Genomic DNA, 13,383 nt, shown 5'->3' with positions numbered 1-13,383 from the left:
TACACATTGTGTACAAACATTTTGTAAAACGATCATTTGCTGTCTTTATTGAAGTGTGTGATGAGATTAGGGATGCAAAACTAATGACTGACTTCCATAAACATGACAAACAAGGTCATGTTTTATAATAAGCGTGTTCTCTTCAGAAAAGCCCTATCATTTATGATTATGCAATTCACTGTTGATATTTACCTGGCCTAAGGTGTTTTTTTTTTTCAACTTAGATTGCAAGGATTCTCCATCAAACTCATCCAAATCTACAAGAGAACGGATTTAGTCTGTGAACTCTTTTTCAGCAGTTTGTAAATGCCTAAAATGTTCTGCTCTTTGGCTGTGAATGGATGTTCATCTAGGAATAATGCTGGGATAACAAACAATACATTTGTAGACAATCCTTGCCATTATCAGCCATAATGATGCATGTTTGAGGAGATTATTTTACAAAAGGAAAATCCTTACCCCTGCTGACCTTCATGCGTAGACATGTATGTTTCCAGCTGGTTGAAATGGGCCGTGTTAATTCTAGGCATTTTCAAAGATTATAAGGCATTAATATACAAAAATGTAAAAAATAAATAAATCAAAAAAGAGCACATTTTATGTGGAAGAGTTCAGGATTGCAGTGAAAATAAAATGCAAAATGCATGTTGTAATTTTAAATCTTTATACTTTATATGCCAATATAAATCAAACCACTCACACCATCTTTCACACATTTGTCAGCCTTTTTTTAAAGATACAATTATAAAAATAAAATAGTTATTTCAGTAAATAATGTAAATACTTAAAAAATCTATAAATGCTGAAAATTTATATTATAAAATTATATTATATTAAATTATAAATATTATATTATGATATATTATTATATTTATTATATTATATTCATTATATATTGTATTATGTTATATTATATTACATTATATTATATATATTATATATTATATTACATTATATTATATTTATTATATTATATTATGTTATATTATATTAAATTATATTTATTATATTATAATGTTATATTTATATAATATTATATTTATAAAACAGAATATTATATTATATTATTTTATATTATATTACATTACATTACATTACATTACATTACATTACATTACATTACATTACATTACATTATATTATATTATATTATATTATATTATATTATTGGCTGGTACGGTGAGAATGAAGTAACTGCTAAATCTTACAACAACTTTGAAAACTATCTTTTTTTGTGTTGTTAATTTCACGTATTCTCATGCCTGGTTAAGTGCCAGCTGAGATGGTTGGGAGGATTTTTTCCTGACCGGTTAAACTTTGATGAGTTCACTCCATCTTTAACGAGTCTCTTTGATGGAAAGTTCCGTGTATCTGCAGAGTGCATTGAGCTGGTTTGGTTTCCTACAAAGAAACACACTGGTTATTTTTGGCTTACCTATGCCTTACCTTTGAGGAGCACCAGCCAAAACGTTTTTATTTTAATGTAATGTGTGCAGTCAGAATAGTTACATTTATTTAGGTTAATTACCCCTCAAAAGTTTGACATGACTATGATTCAAAGACTGGGTGGATAGATAGATAGATAGATAGATAGATAGATAGATAGATAGATAGATAGATAGATAGATAGATAGATAGATAGATAGATAGATAGATAGATAGATAGATAGATAGATAGATAGATAGATAGATAGATGATATGTAGGTAGACAGACAGACAGACTGACTGACTGACTGACTGACTGACTGACTGACTGATTTTAGTACAGAGTACAGCCAACATATCAATAGATTTTGTAAATAATATTTTAAAATAAATGTTTCCTATTTGAATGTTTCAGAATGGAATTTATTCCTGTGAGCTGAATTTTCAGTATAATCGCTCCAGAGCGCAGAAGTAAACTATTCAGCTAAGCATTATTAAAACACTGGTTAAAGTGTTAAGACAGACTGTTCAGACAGAACAGAAGAGCTAAATTACTTCCAAATGACCTACAGCAAATGTATTCACCATTAATGAATCTTCAACTTTGTCGAAACCTGGATTAAATCACCAAATCTCCCAACGAAATTAAACACATTAATTCCAAGCATTAAGCTCAGACAGAAAGTGTTTCCCTGCTGAGATGAGCACAAGCTGTCATTGGTGCAGGACTACTGGGCACTGCACTAGCTGTGGGACAAAAATAAGGATCGCAGAGAGAGAGAGGGCCTAAAACTAACTGTGCCTAATCGCCACTAGTTTACCCTGCTGGAAATTAAAAAAAAAGAAAAAAGCATGTACGAGCAAACCAGCATCAAAACATACCTTACCAGCATTTGCTGTCTTTTTTTCACCCGGTAGGGGAGACCAGGTATAGCTGAAACACAGGGAAAGTTGTAACACTACCAATTGCACGAATCATAGATAAGATAGAGGTCATGTGACATTTTCAGTTTCCTCAGGTATCCTTAACAATCACACATGGAGATTTTCCAGTCAGTCTAGTAATCTCTCCAGAAACTACAACAAAAAATCAAATTCTGAGGTAAGAAAGTAAAAATAAATAGCAAGGTAATATTTTGTTTAGTACCTCTACCATTGTAGATGATGTTATATCAGGTCAAACTGTAGTTTCTCTAGTAAAGAATGGTGTATCAACCTCATGCTAATTTCAAAGCACCATGCTAATACAGCTAGCTAACCCTGCTGAAAAATCCAGCTTAAACCAGCCTAGGCTGGTTGGCTGGTTTAGCTGGTCGATCAGCCTGGTTTTAGAGGGGTTTTGGCCACTTGGCTGGTCATTTTCCAGCCTGACCAGCTAAGACCAGGCTGGAAATGGTTGGAAACCAGCCTGGAAATGGCCAAAACCCCTCTAAAACCAGGCTGGTCAACCAACTAAAACCAGCCAACCAGCCTAGGCTGGTTTAAGCTGGATTTTTCAGCAGGGAAACAATAGATGACAGTGGCGGGGTAGGTTGAAACATGCGTTTTGAAAGTATACAAACACTTACACGCACACATACATATGAATGTGCACGTGCAGACATGCACACACAAACACACATGTACATGCTCAAACACACAATAAGCGTATACACTGGCAATATTTACATTTATTGTATTGTTGCAGTCATGTATTTACAATTAAACTGTTTTCGTGGCGTATAAATTGTAGTACGCTTAGTGTTTGTGCATTTTGTCTACCTGTTACAACTTACCCCAGTATGTGTTTCAACCTGCCCAGTAGTGGGGTAGCTTGAAACAAATAAACACTTTGTATTTGTCATCATCTCACAAAGTCTGTGATATAGTTTACGAAATTTAAATAGTTTTAGTAGACAAATGTGGATACTTTGACTTAAAGTTTTAGTCATGTAGCTAAAAAAGGGTAGTTTTAGGTGCTAAAGAAAAATGGTGTTACAATCATTCCCGGTCTCCCCTACTTCCAGCACTACTTGTATACCAAAATATCTTAGAAGCATGTTGACAATGTCCTAAGAGATGTTAGCTGTGTGATGACTTATAATAGAACAAGTGGCTGACTAAAATGTTTGTTAAATCATACAAGGAATGTTGTAGCTGATAAAACAACTTAGCATTAGCCTATTATAAAACAACTTAGCATTCGCCTATTATAAAATAACTTAGCATTAGCCTATGCTAAATCACACAAGTAACGAACATCATGCCACTAAAGATAAGTCATGAAGCATTTACAGTACTGCTAAGATGTTCCGTAATAAAGCATGTTAGCAAGTTAGGAAAAAGCTAACAACTTATAAAACATGCAAATACTGTTTTATAGCCAGCAGCAATAATGTATCTCAAGTGTGACAAATCATCTTACAAACATGTTAACAGTAGGATTAAGTATGATACCAATGTGCTAAATCATATTTCTAAATTGATAAATCATGTGTGATAAAAACATGCTCAAGCTAATTTAAAGGTAAACAAAACAACAGTAACAGTACAGCCATGCAGAATTGTATTCTGTAGTTCTGTACACTGCACAGACCTCAATGAGGGCGAGCTTGAGCTCCCACTTCTGCTCCAATAAGCTGTTTTAATACATACACCCACCCCACCCCTAACCTCAACCCCCAGTGACATCACTTGTAGAAGAAGTGCAAGGAAGGAGGAGCTGGAGCTCAAGCTGCCCCTTGCTCAGCTCTGCCCAATTGGCTCTGCAGTGAATACCACTTGGCGCAGACCTATAGCCAGCTTATTGAAAGAGGGTTTTTTTCTTTTCTTTTTGCTGTTATTTGCCTCATTATCTATTCAATTATGAGGTTAAATTACTCATTTTAGTGATATATAAAGCACAATTTTGAGCTTGATGGATAGTGATCATAACCACACTTTTTAATGTACCAAAACCATTTTGCCAAATTTCTTATACTTACCATATTATTTTACGTGTTTATTTACAAATGTGCATTAAATCTGTAAGGTTTATATTACACTTTTATAAATAATGTTGAGATGAGCATTTTTAATTAAAAAAATGAATAAATAAATATGAAAAGATACTTATTTTTAAAATGCAATTTTTTTTTATCATTTAATTTCATTTTCTTGGCTTAGTTTCTTTATTTATCCAGGGTTGCCACAGCGGAATGAACTGCCAACTTATCCAGCACATGTTTTTATGCAGCGGATGCCCCTCTGGCTGCAACCCATCTCTGGGAAACATCCATACACAGTCGTTTACTACAGACAATTTAGCTTACACAACTCACCTGTACCACATGTCTTTGGACTGTTGGGGAAACCAGAGCACCCAGAGGAAACCCACGCGAACGCAGGGAGAACATGCAAACTACACAGAAACACCAACTGACCCAGCCGAGGCTCGAGCGTGCGACCTTCTTGCTGTGAGGCGCCATCGCTACCTACTGCGTCGCTAATTTTATTATCATCTATTATTAAATTATTTTCGGGATCTTTTAAAACCTATTCGGAAATAACAAACTTGCCAGTGCATTCAACTTTCCTCAGAATTTGGCCATTCCCACCCCAATTTAAAATTCAGTCCATGTAAACCAACATAAAATACTTAAAATAGCATAGGGACTTGAAGAAAACTAGCAAACAACTGGCCTGAGATTTACAAAGAGTATACTCCACCATTATGCACGCAGGACATACTGTGTCCTAAATGACTAGAAAGATGGATATAATAAATAATTTCTGGATCTCTGATAAAACATAAATACACGATTGTGTGTACGCTCTTGTCTATTAAAGTGCATTTTTTATATATGCACAAATAAATACACTTGATGTCTAACTAAAAAAATACTTTAACAATTGATAATCAATATGTTTAGTATTATACTACCTGCACAAGCACAAACGTTGAAGCGTTTGTGTGATGCTGTTTCCACGCCACCAGGTGTCAGTAAGAATTAAGACGAACCAAAACGTGTCATTGCAAGATGCTGTACAAAGTGCACCCTTTGTTCTTCAGAAGAATTTCAGTATCAGCATCAGGGCAACATCTGATAATGGTTTACTAGATTTAAATCTCACAAAACTGTACAAACAAACACCAGAAATCAAAAAAGCAATAATTATTTTGAACATTGTAACTATGATTTAACCAATAATGTGAGTTTGACCGAGTTTTGAAAAAAGCTTTTATTTTTTTTTTTAGTGGAATATTTTCTGGCATTATTGGTGCAGAAACTAGAGATTTCACATTTGATAAACAAATTTTTCAGATTCTTAAGATATCCTGTTAGGCAATGCAGTGGCGCAGTAGGTAGTGCTGTCGCCTCACAGCAAGAAAATGAATACAAATGAACTGCAGTCAAAATAAAATATAACATGCTTTACTGGCAATATGCTTTATTTTTGTTTTGAATATCACAAGATTTAAGCAAATATGTGTGACGGAGGCCAGCTAGTAAGTGCTGTGCAGGTAAACCTCACTCCTCTAACCTCTAAAGGTGCTCTAGCAACAGCTGTCAGAAGCTATGGTCTTTAGCCTCCTTTTTAGAGCATCCTACTCCTATGCGGTTGGTCGCTGGTTCGATATCAGCTCAGAGCAGGTTGGGTTGTAGGACCGGTGGTGTTAAATATGCATTTGCAATATTTTGGCACAAACTTCTCTGAGAATCCCAATTGTGACGTGTTTGTTTCTGAAAGTAAACTACAACCGATTTTGTCTGTTAGAAACAGTCCCTTTGTTGATCTTTTTCATATTGAAATGGCAACATTATGCATTAACCCTTGTGTGGTGTTCGTATTTTGGTTACTCAGCCAGTGTTCATGGGTCTGGTTGACCCGCTAGAGTTTTGGCTTTCCAAATTAACACTATCAAACTATTTATGTTAAATTACTCAACAAATGTTTGCTTAATCCCAATTACAAGCCATATGCACAGCAAACATGGTTAATTTTTCCCCTTTACCTTTGTTAGATCATATTGATGAATTAATGTGCTTCTCGTTTTTTTATTAGTATTATTATTATTTTTTTTTTATTAATGTTATGAAAAAATAAAACCCACAGATTTGTTTTTTTCATATTGTTCCCATCATCATCAGAACCCCCTCTCTCTTCCACAATCAATTGCAGAGCCCTCGCAGCAGATAATCTTTTGGCCATCTTGATCAGTTTTGATAAGGAACCACAAGTCTTATTTATGGTACTATGCCCCTAATTCGCAGATGGGACAGGGTATGAGAAAATAAAGCTTGGTTCCCGCAAGATAGAAAGTAAAATGTGAGGGAATGTAAGAGCAGACAGTGAATTTTCAACAATAGCCCCTTTCACACAGTGATACCGGTAAATATCCGGAAAATTTCCGGAACTACTTTACCGGTATATTCAAAAAAACGCTGTTCACACAGGCGAGGACGTTACGGAATTTTTCCGGAAAAGAGCATTCACACATCCATCGCAAAATGCCGGTAAATTCTGACATCATTAACCAGAAATGACCTCTAAACGGCTGCGCTTGCGTTTGTAAACATTTGACTACATTACAAACTCTTCGGATGGATCAGTATTGAGTACAACTCTAATGAAAACATAGGGAAACACTTTCGCATGTCGAGATGTTCATGATATGTGTGTGTGCTGGCGCTATGGGCGCTCACGGGCACACGCAAAGCTTGAAGGTAAACAAACAACGGATTATCATGAACATTTTATCGATAATTATTTACACAGCATTAAGAAGGAACATAGAAACATTATCTGACTAACATCTAGCAGCTAAAGGTGTCTGGAAAAAATATTCAAAGGCTTTTATTCTCATAAACCGCGCGCACGTGAATGCGTCTGACTGTTCTGATTGGCTAAAGCAGGTGTCTCACGTCAGCCCGTTCTAGACGTGCACGCGCTTATTCCGGAAATCTTCCTTCTGCGTTCACACAGCGCAGCATTCCGGCAAATTACCGGTAATGTTACAACTTCTCTTTCCGGAAAATAGCCAGAACGAATTTACCGGTATTTTCAAAAAGGACCTGTTCACACATACAACCTTTCCGGAAAATTGCCGGTAATTTTCCGGAAAGGTCTGTATGTGTGAAAGGGGCTAATGTTGCAACTTTGTGCGGGAACGGGAGGGGAAGAAACAGCAGCACCAGAAAGGAGGAGGACAGAGTGTAGGAACACTTGACTCAAGACTTTTATTAGGCCTGGGTCTAGTGGACCCGAACGCCTTGTATCTAATGTAAATGTGTGGGGGGACGTGAAAATTTGTTCGGATTTATGTTCTTCAAAGAAAATCAGCCTTAATCAATGAATTTCAGGTTGAAAAAAATTATTCATAGTTTATTTTTTCTTTCGAAAAAAAACTGAAAACGGGTCTCACAGACCCGAACACCATATAAGGGTTAAAGAAAGAGTCAAAACACTTTTAAGATTATTATTATCAAAGTTTAGTGCAAATGGTGTCACTCAGTTTGGTCTGTTTACAGTATCGGCTACATAAATACTGCATTGGTCTGCAAATGTTGAACACAGGTGTCGAGTCATTTCCTTAAATGAAGAACACAAACTTCCCACAAACAGTGTGCGCACACACCTAAACCATTGTCACAGTTATCTTTGTAATGCCCGTCTATCATAAGTATACTTATTATAATCCTTCAAGAGCTGCTCTTCATGAATAATAGCAGCAATGCACTGACAGTATGTCTTGTCGCTTCTGTCTCACACCTCTGCGGTTCTCTGACTGAAGCATTATGCCACACTTCATGTGTCCATCAGCACTGCTCTAGTCCTTACTTTGACCAGCTGCCATTGTTGGTTGTCTCTTTAGCACGTGTCAGTGTTTGGGCTAGTGTTACCTATACTTAAGTGATCACTCCTGGGCCCTTTGTCCGATCGCTACCTGAGACAAAGCTATTATGACTGGAGATAAATCAAGTAACAGCGTCACTTTGGAATTATAAGGTTCTATTTGCATTCTGAATGATTTTGAGATATTGAGCTTTAAAGTTTTTGCGTTCCATAGCAGACAGTATGTGTTTAACATTTGTTTTTAAATAAAAAGTTTTAAGATGTAAACAATTTATAAAAAAAAGTTATTTAGTAAGAATATGTCAACAACTTAATTTTGACAAAAATGTCAGGTAGAACCTTATAATTCTAAGTTGACGACTGAGCTGATATTTGTGCAGTTGAGGAGCTGATGCACTGATATTCTTCACAACACTGTTTTCCACTTTAAAAAGTATACCCATGGATTTTGGCCATTAATTTACATCACAATGGCATTTTAGCCAGAAAAATGCAAACTTCTGAACAGGGTAACATTTTAAAAACAAAATATATTTTTTGTCAAATATAGGATTACTTGCAAACATGTCTAGAGCTTAAAATGCTTCTGAAAAAGAATATTCTTTCAATTTCTGCAGAATTTTGTTCACCCTAAAATGGCTTATTTGAAATAGCCAATCTTATAGACGAATTACCAACCTACGTCACACATGACGTCATACGGATCCCCGGTTGCAAAAAGAGACCGGTGGCAATAGCAAACATGTTGTGTTGTGCGGTAGGATGCCAAATTCCAAAAATAGAAAACTTTACTTTTACTGTACACCACACTGCTTTAATGCCAACTGCAGACGTCTTTAGCTGAATGAAGTGACGACCTAATTAGAAATGCTGGCAGTTCTCATATTATATCATAAGTTCACGCTATGCTGAATCATACACATTACTCGTTTTTGATTGCAGCAATGATTTCAGCAAAAACCGTTACAAGTTGTGAATTAAACTGCAAATACTAAATGCTAAGAATGAAATGTGAAAGTGTAAGATATTAGGGTAAAGTTAGTTTTATATTCACACATTCATTCAGTGACAACTTGTGACATGCACACTCCCTTTATTGTTTACCACGACACTTTGAATATTCGGTCTGCAATAATCTGCAACTGTGACTAGAAAACAGCATTAACACTGTTTATTTGACTGTGAACAATGTAATACTTTGATAGTCATAGTCACTATTTATTTTACTTTTATGAAATTATATTATTAAGGAGAAAGTCAGAATGTGCGAATATATAACTAACCCTACCTCTATGTGTAAGTTCACATACCCTGCCGAACAGGTGTAGTTCGCTGTCAATGCAGTTTTTAGCACTACGCAGTGTTGAATCTGGTAATCATGAAACATTCTTTCTTGGTCATGACCACACAGAACAAAATTGTTGGCATGCAAAGACATAGGCGTTTAACTTCTCTCTTGTAAAATCACTTGGAGCTTCAATGAGATTGTATATTTGGGGCTCGATGCTTCCTTTCATCTTATCCAATATCCATTGGGAGGGTGCTATCGCAAATGGACCTGTCAGACGAACGCCGCTCACTTTAACATTAATTTTGCAAATAACTGTGCTTATCACTGAGTGACGAGTTGATATAATACACTGAAAGCATTATGTAAATAATTTATATATATATATATATATATATATATATATATATATATATATATATATATATATATATATATATATATATATATATATATATATATATATATATATATGCAATCAATATATCTTATTTCTAATACAACAACAAACTCTGTAACGCAGGGGTTCCCAAACTTTTCAGGCCGCGACCCCCAAAATGACAATGCCAGTGACTAGTGACCCCCAATATCCCCTGAGGTGGTTATAAATACAGAAACCTTGCATGCAATGGCACACACACACCAATGGACCCAAGTCTATTCTTCTTTTAATTTTTTTTTTTTTATGTATGAGAGCTGTAAATGGGCCACAAAGTTTAACCAGGTGTTTTGAAATCTGCTGCATCTGACGCTATTGCTGTGTCTTTAATACAATGCAATTACCCCAGGGGTTGCAATCCAATAGAAGTAGTAACTATAAGCTACTATAGTATATATAGTATAGTATATATAGTATATATATATGGTATAAACGACTATTTTTTTCTCTTCAGAGGTTATGGATAAAATATGGTAATTCTTATGGTTTAATAAAAATAAATAGATTTTTGGAAACCACCAGGCGACACCCCTTCATTGTCCCGCGACCCCTCGGGGGGTCCCGACCCCCACTTTGAGAACCATTGCTGTAACGCATCGGATGTCATTCACTCACTGTAAATGTTAGCGCTCCCAGTTTTATTCTGCCACCTCCCTGCGTGCGCATCCTGAATGTTAACAAACATCGTAATTCGTCTGTATTTTGCATTGTTTTGAGTAACACACATTTGTAGTGGTGTACAAAATTAATTGTGAAAACTGACCACATAGTTTCTATGTACAAGCAGCATTTCATGTCCTATAGTTATGTTTCAAAGTTAAGCTCTAGCTATCTGCAAAAGGAAATTAACAATGTTTTTTATTAATAGTAAAATTATAGTAACCATAAATAATAATAATTATATATATATATATATATATATATATATATATATATATATATATATATATATATATATATATATATATATATATATATATATATATATATATAAAAAACAGTCTGTGGTTATAAAAATTGAGGTCAAGGCAGCAAAAATAATATATATATATATATATATATATATATATATATATATATATATATATATATATATATATATATATATATATATATATATATATATATATATATATATATATATATATATATATATATATATATTTTGCTGCCTTGACCTCAATTTTTATAACCACAGATTTAATCAAATACCATAGTGAAAGTTTGATTAGATTTGCAAAACCATAGCTAAAAGAAAATAATGTGAATTCACTTGTTCACTGAAAAAAAAAATTATTCAAAGATGATTTCTTGGATTTACTAAAAAAAATTTTTTTTTTTTCCGTTAGGTGGTTGTGAACAATTTATTTGAGCTGAATTTAAACAAACTAATTAAGTTAAACATTATTAAATTTAATTTGTTTGTTTAAATTCAACACAAATACACTGTTTGCAACAGTTCTGCATGCAACACTTTTTTCAGTGTTGGTGTATATGCTTAGCAATACATTTCTCTAATTTATTTATTAATTCCCTTGCTAACAAGCTAGGTCTGAATGCTCAATGCATTTCCTGAGCTAAATGTTACATCACAGTTTATATAGTTTAAATGACATTGCTCATATTTCAGGAAAGAGACAATTTTCAGTCATATGCACTCATTAAAAAATAACTGCTGTTTATTCAAACTAATGGTTTAAAATGAGCTGAAACTACCCAATTTTCTGATTTCTTAGGCCAGTTTATTTGATTTATGTTCCGTCCACTTAAATTTGTAAACCATTGAGTTAACTTAAGGACATGAAGGAACTGTGTTGGTCCAACTACCTGGTTAGGGGTTTCCAGCATGCTTTGCGTGGGATTTAAATAGGAAAAAAAAATGTTGACAATAAAAGCAATCTTAGGTGTTTAAAATTAATAGAAAGACTTGTTTGAGTTTAATCTTCACTTTAGTTTGAAGAATTAGAAGATTTTTATGTAATGTTTTAAGAATACCACCTATGTTTAAGTTGTTGGCAGCTTAATTAGCAAAAATGCAGTTTGTTGCTTTGCTCAGTGAGCAATAACTGTCCTAAAATTAGTTCTGAGATCAGTCACTATGAAATATGCTTAAAATGGCTCATTTAGATCATTTACAGTAGTATTTATAAAAAAAAAAATAATAATACTTTTGTGTTTTTGTTTTTATTTTTTATGTGGGAGGATGTAGTAGGTGATTTCAGATGCAGCCAATGCAACAATTTGATGAAAGCATGATCTGTCTCTATTGAAAAAGAAAAAGAGAAGCTGCTCAGGTTACAGTGAAAGCCAACCCTGTTATTACCGGTAATGAGGGCATCTTATATAACACAATGTAAGTGAATAAAGCATAGGGGTTTGCAGAGAGGTGGGAGACCTCACAGACCTGACCGCCGGATAACTTTCTGGCACGCTTTATGATGAGACTATCCAGGCGATATGTGAGCATAGGTTACAGAGGAAAAGGCTCTTATAAAAATAGAAAAAAAAAGTTATTTATTGAACATAAAATAAACTGCTGTTTGAATTTATATTTAGCAATTATGACTTTTTACCTGAGAAATGAGATGTTACAAATCATAATTGATGTAAATTCACAATTGGGATTAAAAAAATAGATGTTGTTTTTAATTTTTTGCTTAAAATTGTGTACTTTTTAATTAAAATCCTTACTAATTTGTCACGTTGGCTGTTTCTCAATTCTAAGAATGCAGCTGTGGCTGGACTATCATAGTTTGATGCATCATTTGGGAAAAGAACGAAGTAGTGACGAGTGTTTCCCAGAACCACTAGTTTCTCTATCGCAGATCCATCGCTTGAACCACGTTAGATATAGCGTAAAACACCCATAATGACACTCTAAACTGGGTGGAGTAACTACTTCTATAGAGAAAAACCCCATCGTTTCTTTGTGCAAATTATATTGTTTTACACAGACATGCATTTAAAATAAAATCCAATATTAGATTTGGTAAAAACATGGACTCACTTTCCATGTTAATTTAGTAAGATTTTATTACATTTATTTATTACACATTTATTAAGTAAGATATTGTTTATTTATTAGTAATTTTTTTTTTTAAGTCTACTTTTACAATTTGACACATGCAAACCACAGCAAAAAGTTGTAACCAACAGGCCCATGTCATAAGCATACTTAATAAATAATCTATAAGTTAAAAGAAAATAACGTATGCTTTGTTTTTTTGTTTTCACAATTTCGCTTTTAAATAATAGCTCACCTATAACTTTCGTCATGAGGCTGTGTTCAAAATGATATTAATGTTTTGCAAAAAATTATGAAAAAATGGCAGAAAAGTTGTGATGAAGAAAAAAATGGAAGGCATTTATATAGTATTAAACAGAAGGTTGGGGTAGGGAGGGCTATTGAAAGAA

At 34.1% G+C, this 13,383-nt stretch overlaps 1 long non-coding RNA gene across 1 annotated transcript; it reads left to right on the top strand.

The window, feature by feature from the left end:
• The first annotated feature begins 11,312 nt into the window (after positions 1 to 11,312).
• LOC147838143 (uncharacterized) lies at positions 11,313 to 12,988 on the top strand. The gene is made up of 2 exons (XR_015523114.1): positions 11,313 to 11,743; positions 11,874 to 12,988. It is a non-coding gene; the product is annotated as an uncharacterized LOC147838143 (long non-coding RNA).
• The last annotated feature ends 395 nt before the right edge of the window (positions 12,989 to 13,383 follow it).

This window comes from Danio rerio, chromosome 23, assembly GCF_052040795.2.
Source record: "Danio rerio strain M-AB ecotype USA chromosome 23, GRCz13ab, whole genome shotgun sequence".
Lineage (NCBI taxonomy): Eukaryota > Metazoa > Chordata > Actinopteri > Cypriniformes > Danionidae > Danio > Danio rerio.
This window is presented reverse-complemented; position numbering and strand designations above follow the sequence as displayed.